Here is a 15,951-nt window from a genome sequence, read left to right as displayed (position 1 = left end):
GAGTTGGACATGACTGAAGCAACTTAGCAGCAGCAGCAAGATCAGTACACAAATCTGATATGAGAGGTATCATGAGTGTTTTCAGTTCAGCTGCTCAGTCGTGTCTGACTCTTTGCGACCCCATGAGCATTTTGTCACCCCAAAATTCCTATGTTGAAGCCCCAATGCCCACTGTGACTACATTTGGAGGTTGGACCTTTAAAGAGGTAACTAAGAGTAAATGAGGACACAAGGGTGGTCCCTAATCTAATCTGAGGGGGGTCCCTTGTCAGGAGAGGAAGAGGTTCCAGGATGCAGGCACATATAAAACGGGCATGTGAGAAGATACATGTGAGCTAGCCAAGGAGAGAGGCCTCAGGAGAAACCACCCCTGCCAGCACCTTGATCTTGGACTTCCAGCTTCCAGAACTGTGAGAAATGGATTTCTGCTGTTTAAGCCACAGTCTGTGATATTTTCTCAGGGCAGAATGAGCAGACTAGTATAGTGAGTAAAGGGTTAACTTCAAGCTTGGGCTGGTCCAGGCCTGTCTGAGAGAGAGTGACCTTGGAGTCCACGTTCCTATTGTCTAACTGGACTATTTCCTTGGGAGGTTTAGGGTTAGGTTGAGTGTTTTTCTTCTCTTGTCTGCTGTGGGGAACTGCATCCAGATCGGGGGAGCTGTGAGCTGGCATGCGCTCAGTTGTTAAGTCATGTCTGACTCTTTGGGGCCCCATGGACTGTAGCCCACCAGGCCCCTCTGTCCATGGGATTTCCCAGGCAAGAATACTGAAGTGGGTTTCCATTTCCTTCTCCAGGGGATCTTCCTGACTCGGGAATTGAACTCAGGTCTCCTGTATTGGCATGCGGATTCTTTACCACTGTACCACCTGAGTTGGCGTAGAGGCATTGAACACATGACTGGCTGGCATAAAATACTGATAAGAACCAGAGCTGAGATTCCTGCGTCCAGGTGATCCACCAAGACCCTGACTCTTCTCCACTGCAGTCAGACCTGGTCGTGCAGGTTAGGGGGCAAAAGCAGTTATGTACTTGGTGCTTGGACAGGCTGGGCCCCCCAGAGTGACTGATGCTGCTTCTGCCGTGTTTCCTGTTTTCCATGTTAGCATTCATGTCTCTTAGGTCTTGACTGTCAACTTGAACATGGAAAAAACCTTGTAGTGTCAGTACAGACGAGTTAAGTAAAAATCCAGCTATCTGGTTAAGCTGAGGACCTCAGAATGGCCTAGATTCTTTGGTAGTGGAGGGACTTCAAGGATATGGGCTTATGTTGTTACTCAGTGTAGAGCTGCGCGATTGACAAGTACTGATCAGGGATGCCTGTATCAGTTGGATATTGGAGGGCATACATGAAAATGTTTATCCATACTCTAGAGCGGGGCTTTGGGGGATTGCTTCTTCAGATAAAGCTCCTGAGTTCTCATTTGTAACATCATTCAATAGGATGGATCTTTTTAAAGTTCATTATCACTGCATGAATTTCCTATGTCCTCTGAGTGGAGGACATGCAAAATAGGTGAATCCAAAGTATTTAAACTAGAAGAAAACTTCAAAATCGAGATGGAGAAGATAACTGGGTTTCTGGGAGCAGAGGGCACTCATATGCATCTGAATGTGAATTGTTCTCTGATGGGGATGGTGCTAAGCGGTCCTTATTCATTCCAGAGGCCATGGTGGCAGGGCAAGGACACTAAAGTATTAGCTATTTAAAAAACTGTTATTAATTGAATGCTAGTTTTGCCAGGTACTGTTTCAAACTTTACATTTTTGTAATCACTCTCAAAGAGAATTAATATTATTGTTTTTATTTTACAGGTAAGGAAACTGAGACCAAGAGAATGGAGTTGTCCAGAGTTACATAGGTATAAGAGATGTGGGTTTGATCCCTGGGTCAAGAAGATCCCCTGGAGAAGGGCATGGCAACCCACTCCAGTATTCTTGCCTGGAAAATCCCCATGGACAGAGGAGCCCGGCAGGTCACAATCCATAGAGTTGCAAAGAGTCAGATCAGACAGAATTGAATTGACTTAGCATGCACATAAGCACACAGTTAGTAAGAGGCCATAGTTCACCCCTGGGCTTTCTAGCTATTAAGTCAGCACTCTTTAAAAAATATATATATATATTTTTAATTTGAGTATAGCTGATTTACAACATTGTGTTAGTTTGTGGTGTCCACATATGTATATGTACAGCTGATCCATATATACACTCTTTTTTAGATTCTTTTCCCATATAGGTCACTACAGAGTATTGAGTAGAGTTCCCTGGGTAAGTCAGCACTCTTGCAATGCTGTAGCTACATCTTGATTTTGGGTTTGCATCATGAGGGACTCTTCTCCAGCTTTTTAACAAGTTTCTAGGCATTGCTGTGCTTAGGTATGGTAAATGCTAACAGAATGATTACTATCTGAGATAAATCATCTACCCTCGGCAGAGAACTGTCCTGGGATGGCTGAAGCTTGAAGGGGAATGTAACACTCAGAGTTCAGAATCAGAAATTTAGACATATGGATGCTCAACCTGGTCACTAGGCCACAAAGAGGAGACGCTTGCTTCATGCTATCCTTGAAGTCATATATACATATTTTCTTGTCATATGAAGCAAAAGTTTCATATTTCATTTTCAAAATCAGAGCAGTGATGAGCTCTGGCTCCTGATGGGAGGAAGTTGGTTATTTCTCTACACTTGATCTGACAGTGCTATTTCAGAGGACCATCATTGCAGTGGGTCTTATGATTCCAAGTCCCTCGAGGAAGTGGGGGCAGACAGAAGGTCTGGTGATAAACCTCCAGATCCCAGCAGAATCGATATTTTAAATTATTAATAGTTACTTCAGTAAGCTTCAATACAAAGCCAAATTTCAAATACACTAGCTTACAACTCTGTCTAAACATTTCTTTTACAAATACCTTCCCAGGTGGCGCTAGTGGTAAAGAACACACCTGCCAATGCAGGAGACATTGGAGGTGTGCATCGGTGGGTTGGGAAGATACTGGGGAAAAGGGCATGGCAACCCACTCCAGTATTCTGGTCTGGAGAATCCCATGGACAGAGGAGCCTGGTGGGCTACAGTCCATGGGGTCACAAAGAGTCAGATAGGACTGAAGCAACAGCATGCACTACGCTCAATGTGATGTGTCCTGCAGGAGAGTTCTGCTCATCTTTGGAGCAAAATTAGCATCTTCTTTCTGTTGGTCTTACGTCCGGTGTTCTCTCTCTCTCTCTCACGCACACACAGACAAGAATCAGAGCTGTTTCATCTAGAGCCAAGAATCACAGCTGTTAGCTCACTCTCACTCTCAGGCTCCAAGCAAGCATTTGCAGACCTCAGTCCCAGATACAGGCTGGATTTATGGATCTGGGAGGGATCAGCACAGCTCTGATCACCAACTTCCCAGGCTGCATGAGCTCCCAAGATGGGAGGCAGCAGAAAAAGAAGCGAGGGTTGGGATGGAGTGGGAGGGGAGCTGGGAGCTGGAGAGGCTGAGGACAGAACCGCGGGTGGTCTGAGTTCAGGGCTGCCTGGAAGGTGTGCTTATGCGTCTTAAACGATACCCGAGGCCAAGGAGGAGAGGAAAATCGGAAAGGCCTGTTTGATTGGGTTATTTTTGAGACCTTCCTGTCAACAGCTCAGTTGGTAAAGAATCCACCTGGTCATTATTAGTGAGGGAGCGGGCGGTGAGAGAATGGGTTCAGCAGGTGAAGACCCAGCACTGGTTTAAGGGTCACGCTGGAGGGGGTAGCCCCTCTGAAGCCGGGTGTGGGGAGTGAGGGAGGCGCCGAGGTGGGCACAGGAGGGGCTGGGACAGGGCGGCACGGGCAGCTCTACATCCCGGGGTGGGCGCTTCCTCCCACCCTCGACTCTGCACGAGGAGCCCAGCTCGGGGCCCAGGCGCGTGCTTCTCCCCAGGGCGACGAGAGCAGAAGAGTCACTCGGTGATCTCGGCGGGACACACGTGAGCTGACAGGGCCCCTGAGGAGGGCAGACACTATGCAGGGTGGACAACAGCTCGGGCTGTGTGTGTTGGGACAGGCAGCTAACAGACAGCTAACCCAGCAGACGTCGTTATCATTGCACGGACGTCGACATCGTCGCACTGACGTCGACATGCGTCGCGCTGACGTCATCATCGTCGCGCTGACGTCATCATCGTCGCACTGACGTGATGCGGCTGTAAGTGAGCATCAGGATTCCTTCAGGATGGAGACATGGGCGATAACAAGCTGTTCACGAAGGTGAAGTGGCTGGGGGTACTGAGAACGAAACACCCGAAACTGTCGAAGAACAGAATAGATAGAGCAGAACACTTTAGTGGGTTGGGAGCCTGGGTCAGTCAGTCCTCCTCGAGGTCGACTGTAAAGGACAAGGAGAGTGAAAGAAGGAAGAAGAGTTATGGAGGGTGGATGCAGAAGTGTCACTATTTACATGACAATAACCTCAGAGGAAGAGAAAAGAACGACACAAGATGGAACTATGTGAAGAATTAAGGGGCCAGAATTTTCTAGAATAAACAATATTAGACTTAGAATGAAGGAGCCCATGAAGTGATGAACGGAGATTTTTTTAAGAAAAAAAATCTCTTCCACCTACACCTACAGCTGTAGTTCTCACATAACCAGAGGCCCACCACTCCAGTTGTTCATAAAACGAGTCACAAGGCTTGAGAACACAGATGGGAAAGGCTTGCTTACAGGATCATTTTTCACTAACCTCTAAAAGAAATTCAGCATTTGCTTCAATTATAAATGTAGGAAAAATCACAGTAGCATTAGCTACTTTTGTATCACTATTTTTAACCAAAAAATCATAGATTTTCTATGTTGTAGATTTTTGGAAATATCATAATCATAAAGACCATGATGAATTTGAAATTATGAGTTATGAGCAGTTATAAGACTTGATTCTATGTCCTACTATTTAAAGTACTGGTAATGAGCAAACATATTATTATTGTAAAATGAATGTGCTGTTTTAAGTGCTTTGATAAGTGTATTGGTTTCTTTTATAATTTTGTGACTTTTATTCATAGAAAACATTTCCTTGGGAAGAGATATGTAGAAGGTACCTAATTGCTCCCAAAAGGTTAAGAACTGATGCATTATAATGAAGTTAAGACATAGTAAAGGAAAAGAATGCAAGTTACATCTCATTTCTCAGTATCAACACTGCCTGTAAAAGACAACGGACTACTATTCTCACAGTGTTGATTTAAATAGACATTCACCAGCATATGAGACTCTGAAGGACTCATCTATGAAGTTTTAGAAAAAACTGCTCTTGAGTAAAAAGAAAAATAAATCCAAGAGTAGATAAGTGTGGGAAATAAAAGTGAAAAGAAAACCGCTAATATTAATGTTTTTTCATAAGCAGTTAAAATAAGGATATTCATAAGATTCTGCAATTAAAACCATAGACGATGTCAACACAGCAAGTGGTGAGGTGGCAAAGGAGGTCAGAGGGTTCTTGGTCTCATTCAGAATAGAGATATCAATTTGGTTTTGTAGATGATCAAGACAAAACATAAGCGTGAGTCTTAAGAAGTTAGGCATAGCTGCCAAAGGAGTGAAAATAGAACATACAACTTTTAAATCAATAGAATAATATTCAGTTTAACCAGTGAAGGGTTTATCTGATAGCTCAGTTGGTAAAGAATCCAACTTTAAAGAATGCGATGCAGGAGACCTGGGTTCAATCCCTGGGTTGGGAAGATCCCCTGGAGAAGGGAAAGGCTACCCACTCCAGTATTCTGGCCTGGAGAATTTCATGGACTGTATATCCATGGTTGCAAAGAGTCTGACAGGACTGATCGACTTTCACTTCACTAACCAGTGAAAGGTAATAGATTCTACGGTGGGTGAGCAAATAAAGAAAACATTGTAAATTGAAAACGCAGGGTTAGGTGGCAGAAAGTGTACCCTGATATAACAGTAGTTACAATAAATGAATAAAAAGACAGAGATTCTCAAATTAGATTTAGAAAAGATTCAGCATTATACTATCTAAGACACACATTTAAGTAAAAGGATTCCAACACCCACATAAAAACACCAGGCAAACATTAACAACAAGAAGAATTGCACAGTAGTTTTAAGAGTAGAAATAAAATTGTGCGATGAAAAACATCAGAAGGAATAAAGATGGAAATTACATACCTGTAAGAGGAGCAATAAATCAAAAGGATTATGAACATATAGTCTCAAAGCATACAGAGCTATTAATACCAATGTTAGTTTGACATTTACACTCAGAATGTGATCAGACGAGCAGTACTTAGAGAAATTAAGTATGTACATACCCTACGTCTCAGTAATTCTCCTGGGCATACACAGATGAATGTGTGTTCACATGAGAAAACCTCATATGCAGGTAACAAGGGGACATGCACAAATAGACTTGCTGAATGGTTATTTGTAGAAGCAAAGAGTTCAGGAGACAAGTATTCGTCACTATGGGATGGAATAAAGAAAGAGTGGATATACACATAGTGGGGCTTCCCTGGTGGCTCAGGCAGTAAAGAATCTGCCTGCAATGCGGGAGACCTGGGTTTGATCCCTGGGTTGGGAAGATCCCCTGAAGGAGGGCATGGCAACCCACTCCAATATTCTTGCCTGGAGAATCCCACGGGCAGAGGACCCTGGCGGCTACAGTCCATAGGGTTGCAATGAGTTGGACACAACTGAAGTGACTTAGCATGCATGCATGCCTTTACATTAAAATATCTTTTCCGAACTGGACCATTCCAACAGCTATAAGAAAATTGGAATGAAAGACCTCAGAATCCTTGAAACTTCTGTTCTTGTGGAACATGAGGTGTTTTAAATGGAAGGTGAACGAACAGTAGGTCTGGCTGCTTTCTTGTTGTTCAGTCATTCAGTCGTGTCTGACTCTTTGCAGCACTCCAGGCTTCCTTGTCCTTCACCATCTCCTGGAACTTGCTCAAACTGATGTCCATTGAGTCGGTGATGCCATCCAACCATCTTGGTCTCTTTCATCCCCTTCTATCTTTCCCAGCATCAGGATCTTTTCTAATGAGTCGGCTCTTCGCATCAGTGGCCTAAGTATTAGAGCTTCAGCTTCAGCATCTTTTGGCTGCTTTCTTAGGTTCACAATCTCTCTTTAAAGGGGTTAGAGCTCAGTAGTAGAGCATTTGACCATAAAATCTCTTTCTAAAAGTTTCTAAACATGGAATCTCTGTTGTCAAAAATTAGCTGAGTGCCTATGGAAATAGGTAGGGAGTGTATTAAAAGCAGACATTATTTTGCTGACAAAGGTCTGGATAGTCAAAGCTATGGTTTTTCCAGATATGAGAGTTGAACCATAAAGAAAGCTGAGCACTGAAGATGCTTTTAAATTGTGGTGCTGAAGAAGACTCTTGAGAGTCCCTTGGACAGCAAGGAGATCAAACCAGTCAATCCTAAAGGAAATCAACTCTGAATATTTATTGGAAGTTCTGATGCTGAAGCTGAAATTTCAATGCTTTGACCACCTGATATGAAAAGCTGACTTATTGGAAAAGACCCTGATGCTGGGACAGATTGAGGGCAGGAAGAGAAGAGGATGACAGAGGATGAGATGGTTGGATGGCATCACTGACTCAATGGACTTGAATTTGAGCAAACTCCAGGAGATAGTGAAGACAGAAAAGCCTGGCATGCTGCAGTTCATGGGGTCACAAAGAGTTGGACACGACTGAGTGACTGAAAAACAAGACCATCTATTGGAGATAGATGTTGAAAGCACACTGTCAATTTGATTATGTTGGAAGTATATGTAAGAAAGGTAAAAATTTTGTCTATCATAACTTACTTAATATGTTAAAACTCTAATTGTAAAATAGACAGCTGGGATTGCAAAAGTTAATTAGTTTTGATCATTAAAAGACAAAGAGCAGGAAAGCATATGGTGACTGCTAGTGGGGAAGGACCCTCCTTGGCCTGTGAGGTTGGCAGGGAGAGGGTTGTTTTACTTAGAAGAGAGCAGACACCTCACATGTGACTTCATGGCACAGCGTGGTGAAGGCAGTCATGTTAAGAAAAGAATAAATGTGCTGACAATCCTTGCAGAGTACAGCTGTGATGGAGTGACATTCCATGGAGAGGCTTCTGTATTTTGCTTGCATATTTGTTTTGTAGATAGTTTACTGATTTCATCTAGTGATTTTTTAAAACTAGATTATATCCAGCACATCTTTTTCTTTTATTATTTTATCTGTGTAAGTGGTTTCTAATTATGACATCTCTCCTCACCTCTGTTTGGAAGAGAACCAGGAGATCAATTTTAAGAGTTGGGGCAGAAACTATGAGGGTCCCAGCTAGCAGTCTGAGACCTCGATTTGAGAGAGAGAGACTGAAAACTCCATTTAGGGCCTAGAATGATCTGAGATGCTATCTTTCATCAAATGAATTTTTCTGTGACTCATTTTTAGGCTTCAGTCATGCTTGATTTCAGTCTGTGGTACCCAAGGAAAAAGGTATTTCCAATGATGGCAATGTGACTGTTAACTCAGTGAAAGTGAAAGTTGCTCAGTCGTGTCCAACTCTTTGTGACCCCATGGACTGTATAGTCCCTGGAATTCTCCAGGCCAGAATACTGGAGTGGGTAGCCTTTCCCTTCTCCAGGGATCGAACCCAGGTCTCCTGCATTGCAGGTGGATTCTTTACCATCTGAGCCACAAGGGAAGCCTGAGAATACTGGAGTGGGTAGTCTATCCCTTCTCCAGGGGATATTCCCAACCCAGGAATTGAACTGGAGTCTCCTACATTGCAGACGGATTCTTTACCAACTGAGCTATGAGGGAAGCCTGTTAATTCAGAGTAGTAACAAAAATATAAATTGCTTATTCATTCATGTTATTGCTCCAGCAAATCCACTGGGCAACTACCCCAGTGTTCTTCTAAGTCTCTCTTGCCATGTAGTTTCACTTCTAGGGGAAGGACACAAAAATAAACAAAAATATCACAAGTTCTAAAGAGAAAGTAGAATGGCAAATGACTGGCTATGTTAGATTAGGTGGTCAGATAAGGCCTCTCTGAGGAGGTAGAGTGCTGAGACTGAATGACAAGAAGGAGTGAGTCTTTAAGATATGGAATCATCCTAAGTGTCCAACAACAGATGAATGGACGAAGAAGATATGGTACATATACACAATGGAATATTACTAAGCCATAAAAAGAATGAAATTCTGGATTTTGCAATAAGATGCATGTACCTAGAGAGTATTAGGCTTGGTGAAATAAGTGAAACAGAGAAAGACAAACACTGTATATTGTCACTTACAGTGGAATCTAAAAAATAAAACAAATAAATATATACGACAATACACAAACAGACTCAAATATAGAGAACAAACCAGTAGTTACCAATGGGGAGAGGGGAGGGGCAAGATAGGGGCAGCGGAGTGAAAGACACAAACTACTATTAATATATGTACAAAATAAGTAAGCAATAAGGATATATTGTACAGCACAGAGAAATATAACCATTATTTTGTAATAATTTAAAAATATATAATTTATAAAAACCATTGAGCCACTATGCTATACACTTGAAACTAATATAATAATATAAATCAACTGTGTGTGTGTGTGTGTGTGTGTGCGTGCTCAGTTGTGTCTGAGAGTTTGCGACCCCATGGACTATAGCCTGCCAGGTTCCTCTGTACATGGAATTTTCCAGGCAGGAATACTGGAGTGGGTTGCCACGCCCTCCTCCAGGGGATCTTCCTGACCCAGGGACCAAACCTGCATCCCTTGCCATCTCCTGCACTGGCAAGCAGACTCTTCACCAGGTGGGCTACCAGGGAAGTCCCTACTTCAATAAAAAAAAGGAGCCAGCTTTGATGTCTGGGGAGGAGCTTCAGGTAATGGGAGTGTAAATGCTCTAAAGTGGGAATAGGCTTGGTGCATTTAAGGAACATACCAAAACTGGAGACCAGTTGGGAGACTGGTCCAAGCAAGAAACCAGCATGGCTTCGACAAGAGTGGGCCCCGTGGCCTGAGACAGCAGTGGATGCATTTGGGGCACAGTCTAGATGGATGCAGTCATAAGACTCACTATTGATGGGCAGTGAAGAGGGAAAAAGGACACCAAGGCTAAAGCCAAATTTTGGGCTCAAGCAGAAATGGGTGAAGGGTGATATCCTTTACTGAGATGGGAAGGCTGGTGGAAGAGCAGGTTTGGGGCAGGTACCAGGAATTCTCCCTGCCATATTTATTCTGAGATGACACCAGACATCCCCTGTTGCTGACAAGACAGTCTTGTACTTGGATGTAGAGTTTTCGGGAAGAGTGAGGCCTGGAGCTTTTGACTGCAGAGTTGCTAAGTCATATCTGGCTCTTTGCAAACCCATGGATTGCAGCACACACAGGCTCCTCTGACCCTCACCATCTCCCAGAGTTTGCCCAAGTTCATGTCCATTGGGTCAGTGATGCCATCCACCCATCTCATCCTCTGTCGTCCCCTTCTCCTCCCACCTTCAATCTTTCCCAGTATCAGGGTCTTTTCCATTGAGACAGCTCTTCGCATCAGGTAGCCAAAGTACTGGAGCTTCAGCTTTAGCATCAGTCCTTCCAATGGAATATTCAGGGTTGATTTCCCTTAGGATTCACTGGTTTGATATGCTTTGAGTCCAGGGAACTCTCAAGAGTCTTCTCCAGCACCACAGTTTGAAAGCATCAGTTCTTCAGTGCTCAGCCTTCTGTATGATCCAACTCTCACATCCATTCATGCCTACTGGAAGAACCATAGCTTTGACTATATGGACCTTTGTTGGCAAAGTGATGTCTCTGCTTTTTAATACGCTCATTTCAGAGTTACTGGTGTCTAAGTATTGGAGTCATTGGACTGGATGAGATCACCCAGGGAAATGGATGGCTGGGGAAGAAGCTTCTGAGTCTGATGTGCCAACATTTAGTGAGAGAGAAAGAACTCATAGGATAGACTTGAGTTGTGGCCAGTGAGGTCGAGGGAAAGTGGATGCCACGTGCCATGGACTCTAAGAAAAGAATGTATTTCAGGAAGGAGGGCATGTGAGCTGCTCCTGAGAGCCTGGAGGAAGCCAGACGGTCCTGTTCTGGACACAGCTCTAGAGAGCTCCGTGTTGACTCTGCCCACCTTCGTAAAGGGTTTACCAAAAGAGATAAAGAGAAAAGCAGCTTATTTCTGCATCAGAGAGACTCTCAAGTAAGACATCTTGTTCGTCCCCTGCCATCAGTGCTTCGGCATAAAATTCTCTTGTTCATCCAAGCCGTTTGTGCACGTGTCAGATGGTGAGTCCCTGCCTGCCTTGATCTTTGCTTCTGAGACTTGAATGTGATCCACAGACCACCTGCCGGGGCTGACTCAAGCCCACTGACTGGAGTTCCGCCTGAATGCTGAGTCTCCTCCTACAGGCCCTGTGACTGACAGCTGCATTTCATAGTGGGGTACAGCTATCATCTGGGGGTGCAAGATTTTGGGGGCTGGTTCTCCCAGGCACTGTGGTCAGCCGTGACTGCAACCGGAGCTGAAGGCAGCGCTCCAAAGCCATCACACTTTTCCAAATACGTCATGGGCCAGAGTCGCTCCCCAGATGAGGGATTTACAGTAGAGATGATCAAGATGGCCTTAACACTCTCCTCAGCTTGGCTCAACTTCAGATATGTTTCTTCTGACCATAGACTCTGTGCTCCTATTCTTAGAGCATTTATTCTTTCTCTGCTCCTTTGAGATGTGTATGCATGCTAAGTTCTTTCAGTCGTGTCTGATTCTTTGCAACCCCAGGCACTGCAGCACGCCAGGCTTCCCTGTCCTACACTACCTCCAGGAGTTTGCTCAAACTCATGTCCATCGAGTCAGTGAAGCCAACCAACCATTTCATCCTCTGTTGCCCCCTCTCCTCCTGCCTTCAATCTTTCCCAGCATCAGGGTCTTTTCCAATGAGTTGTCTGTTAACATCAGGTGGCCAAAGTATTGGAGTTTCAGCTTCAGCATCAGTCCTTCCAGTGAATATTCAGGGTTGATTTCCTTTAGGGTTGACTGATTTGATCTCCTTGCTGTCCCAGGGACTCTCAGAGTCTTCTCCAGCACCACAATTTGAAAGCACCAATTCTTCAGCGCTCAGCCTCCTTTATGGTTCAACTCTCACATCCACACATGACTACCGGGAAAACCTGGGATCAAATTCCATTTCTTGTCTCTTACCAGCTGCCTGACCTTGGGCTGTTAACTAACCTCTACATTAATTTCTTCACTGTGAAAAGAAAACAGTACCTACTTTTAAGGTTCTAAGGCGGATTAATTGATGTAAATAAAGCATGTGAGCACTTGGCCTAAGTATCACCTGGGACGTCTCTGCCAGTTTGTTATGTTGCTGCTATGGATTCGAATTTGCGGGAAATGGGAACAACCGACGTCTTTCCTGTGTTTTAATTCTTTCAGTCTGGATTGTATATTTTTTATCATATACTTTTCAGATACTAGAAAGAGCCATTTTATTCATACACAGATTTGAGTGCACTTCATGCACTCAATTCCATTTTTCTCCCTTGCATACAAATGCTGATTTTCTCTTTACTCCCTCAGTCACCTTGCCAGTTTCAGACAGCCATGAGTCTGAAATGCCGAGGATGTGAGGAGCAGCTGACCGAACCAGCCACACTGTTGGGTTCAGGGGCATGGGCAGTTGTCCAGGGCTGCTCGCCAAGCGTAGCCCAGAGAATGGTCCTCGCACGCTGGTCCCCTTTGCGTATAAGTCTATCTAACAAACCTCGACTCTGCCATAAACTCAAGCTGTCACTCAGGAGAAAATCTTCCTGATGGACACACTGTCTGGCAGAGAAAGAGGCGGCTGCAGGCCTCCTGCTCCCATGGGCTGGGACTTCCTCCCAAAGATGGTGCTTCTCCCATCGCACACGGGCCAGGCCCCCGGACAGCACAGAGGATCCTGAAGGATGGAGGACTATTTCCCAGCTTCTTTCAGGGTGACATCTTGCACAAAAGGCTTGGCCCCCTTTATCTTCCAGAGGGATATCAGAAGAGGTCAGAGTCAAGTGAGTTGGGCCCGAACATCTGTCATAGTTAAGAGGACCTAACCATGGACAGAGGAGCCTGGCAGGCTACAGTCCATGGGGTCACAAGAGTCAGACACGACTTAGCGACTCAACCACTACCACCACCCATCTTACTCAAGGAGTCCTTAGGAGCAGCTTGACATCCCCCTGGAGTCAACAGCTCTCCTGAAAGCTGGCCTTCTCCTTAAACCACTGCCAAGAACAGTTCCACACTTTGGCCTGGGTGGATTTTGTTGCATACTCCTGCACCAGCCCCGCCGATCCCAGCGAGCCTGTTCACCTGTCCCCGAAGGCTCACGCTGACCCTGCCCCAGGCCAGCCGCCGGGCTCCAGGCTGAGGGTCCGCCAGACCCCTGTTCCCTTCCAGCCCGGCCGCTGCAGCTTCGGCGGCCAGGACTCTGGACTCATTGGCAGGTCTCTCTGCCAACCTGGGCTCTGTGCAGCCTGGTGTTGTTTGTACTGAGATAATGACCTCGAGTGTGTCTGCTCTTCTCCACCCACTGGGTAAAATCTGGCCTGTGGCTGCATGGAGGCTGCAGGTCAGAGCCTCTCATGGTTCACAGGCCTCTGCAGGCTACGCGGGAACACATCTCAGGCTACTCGCTCATTGTGGACCAAAGACACGAGAAAGCTTCTGGTGCTTTCTGAAAAGCACCAGCAACCGCTCTTCTCTTCCCTGTGTCACTTTTCATTTTAAAATGACCTTTTCACTAAACCACCATCATAGCTGGATTCCCATAACTTCCAAACAACTTGTGTTAACCGGCTTTTCATGGCACCTTCTAGTTACCTCTTACCGGCGGGGTGATGAGAACTGAGTCCTCGTTTTTTTAGTGGAAGAGGAGACGGGAGCCCGGCTCTGGTTAACAAAGGCAGCGGGTGGAGGGTGGGCATCCTGGGAGTCCACTCTGGGTCCAAAGCCAAGAACGACCCTGGGTCTGTTTTAGCTCTAGGCTGAGCTTTATGCCTGTCCACCTCTAGAAGCCCTCTGTCAGCTCCGGTCACGTCTCTGCTGAAGACAGTGTTGCTGGGCGATGTTGGCAGGTGGACGTTCACTCACCATCTTGGTGAGAAAATTCCTGCGCCCTGGCTAGCTGCTCTGTGGCCACTGTGGCAGGTGAGTGGAGCGGCTGAAGACTGATTTTGGATATCAAGGGGCATCTAGCCCATGAACTTTCCTTCAGGGCTGGCGGGCTGAAGAGATCCCAGGTGAATATTTGGGGTGGGAAGAAACAAGCCAGTTGGAAGCGAGTTCTCTAGGAGGGGGTGAACGTGACACAGTGGAAGGAGAAAGCTAAGGGAATAAAAGGTCAAGGGAAGGGTGGTGAGACACCTCCCAGTTAATGAGTGCTGGCTCTGAGCCGGGTATGCCATGGCGCGCTTAGCACGCACGGGCTCATCTCACCTGACACGCAGGAACTGTCTTCCTGTCTGATGGAAACACTGGCTAACTTGTCAGTGGTCTCCGGATGCTAAGTGGCAGAGCTGGCGTTGTTATGAGTGATCACAACTCAGTTATGAAGCTTTCTCAGTTATGTTATGAGTGATTGGCAACTCAGACCTTTTCAAACCACTTCTTAAGACATAATCTTAAATGGTTAAAGTTAGAAGAAAGTTTGGAAAACAGCAAATCCAACACCTTGATTGGGTGAAAAAGGAGATTTTTATTAGATGAAAAAGAGGAAAAGTGATAACTCTTGTTATTAGAGCTGAACTGAGAACTGCTTCCGGTTATCTGAATCCCTATTGAATAGTCTTGGGGTAACTGGCTCCAGAATTCATAGCTGTTGAATTTGTTATTTTCTGAAAACAAGCCCACTCCCACGTCCCCTGGGGTAGACTTCTATTGCAGAAGATGTTTTTCATACTGGCTCGAAGAGCGTTTCTCATACTGGCTCAAACAGCTTGTGTCTTGGTGATGAGACTCACGTCCACATCTCAGATAACAGGAAATTAGAAACGGGGGCAGGGGACCTTTCTCTTCCTCATCAAGTGAAAGGAACTTGCTGACTCATCACATCAGCCCACTTCTGTGAACCTTTTCTCTCTCCAAGGTCAACAGTGGTTCATAATTGCTAAACTCAAAGAATATTTTCTTAGCCCTATTTCACGCATGGCACTTGGTATGATTTGTCAGTAATAAGCAAACCATGTCATGAAACTCTCTCCCCCTGTGACAGCCGCTCTCCTGTCTTTTCCTTGCTTGCTCTTTTCGTCCCTCCTCATTCTTCTTCCTGAGATGCTGTTTTTCTGTCTGTCCCGTACACTTAAGTATTCTGTTGAATTCTGACCTCAGTCCTCTCCTCTGCTCTTTTTATAAGCTGTCTCTGGTCATCTCATTGAAATGAATCAAAATTCTTTCCAAGGCCATAATAAATACTCTCTCTACCTTCTTCATTTTACAATTTTGCTTAGTCTCCAAAAATGTTGGAGATAACTATAGTCAGTAGACAGAAAGAGATAAAAGTAAAATTGGACCTCTGCATCCAAAGTTATCTCAGAAAAATGAGAACCTGGGTCAATTAGGGTCATCTGTTATAATGACAACCAAGTAGAATCTACCCAGCATGCCTGGGATGAGCAGGGTTTAAGAAGAAGAGACTTACATTTGCATGATCTGGCCAAGAGGTATTGATAAGGGGAGATTTGCTCACAATATTCAGCAGGAATTTGTGGACCTGGTATTTAATAATATTAATGCATATATGTGGAATTTAGAAAAAACAGTACGGATGAACCTATTTGCAAAGCAGAAATAGAGACACAAACATAGAGAACAAATATATACACCACGCAGGGGAAGGGGGTCGGATGAATTGGGAGATTGGGACTGACATATAGATTGTGATGCCATTTCCTACTCCAAGAGATCTTCCCCATCCAGGGACCAAACCTTCAT

General features: G+C 45.0%; 1 protein-coding gene across 1 annotated transcript in view; it reads right to left on the bottom strand.

Annotated features, from left to right (window-relative positions):
- The window catches only part of CNTNAP2 (contactin associated protein 2), a 1,529,631-nt gene that overhangs the window by 225,557 nt on the left and 1,288,123 nt on the right, over positions 1-15,951 (bottom strand). The window lies entirely within an intron of this gene.

The sequence above is a fragment of the Muntiacus reevesi genome, chromosome 6, assembly GCF_963930625.1.
Source record: "Muntiacus reevesi chromosome 6, mMunRee1.1, whole genome shotgun sequence".
NCBI classification, from domain to species: domain Eukaryota; kingdom Metazoa; phylum Chordata; class Mammalia; order Artiodactyla; family Cervidae; genus Muntiacus; species Muntiacus reevesi.
This window is presented reverse-complemented; position numbering and strand designations above follow the sequence as displayed.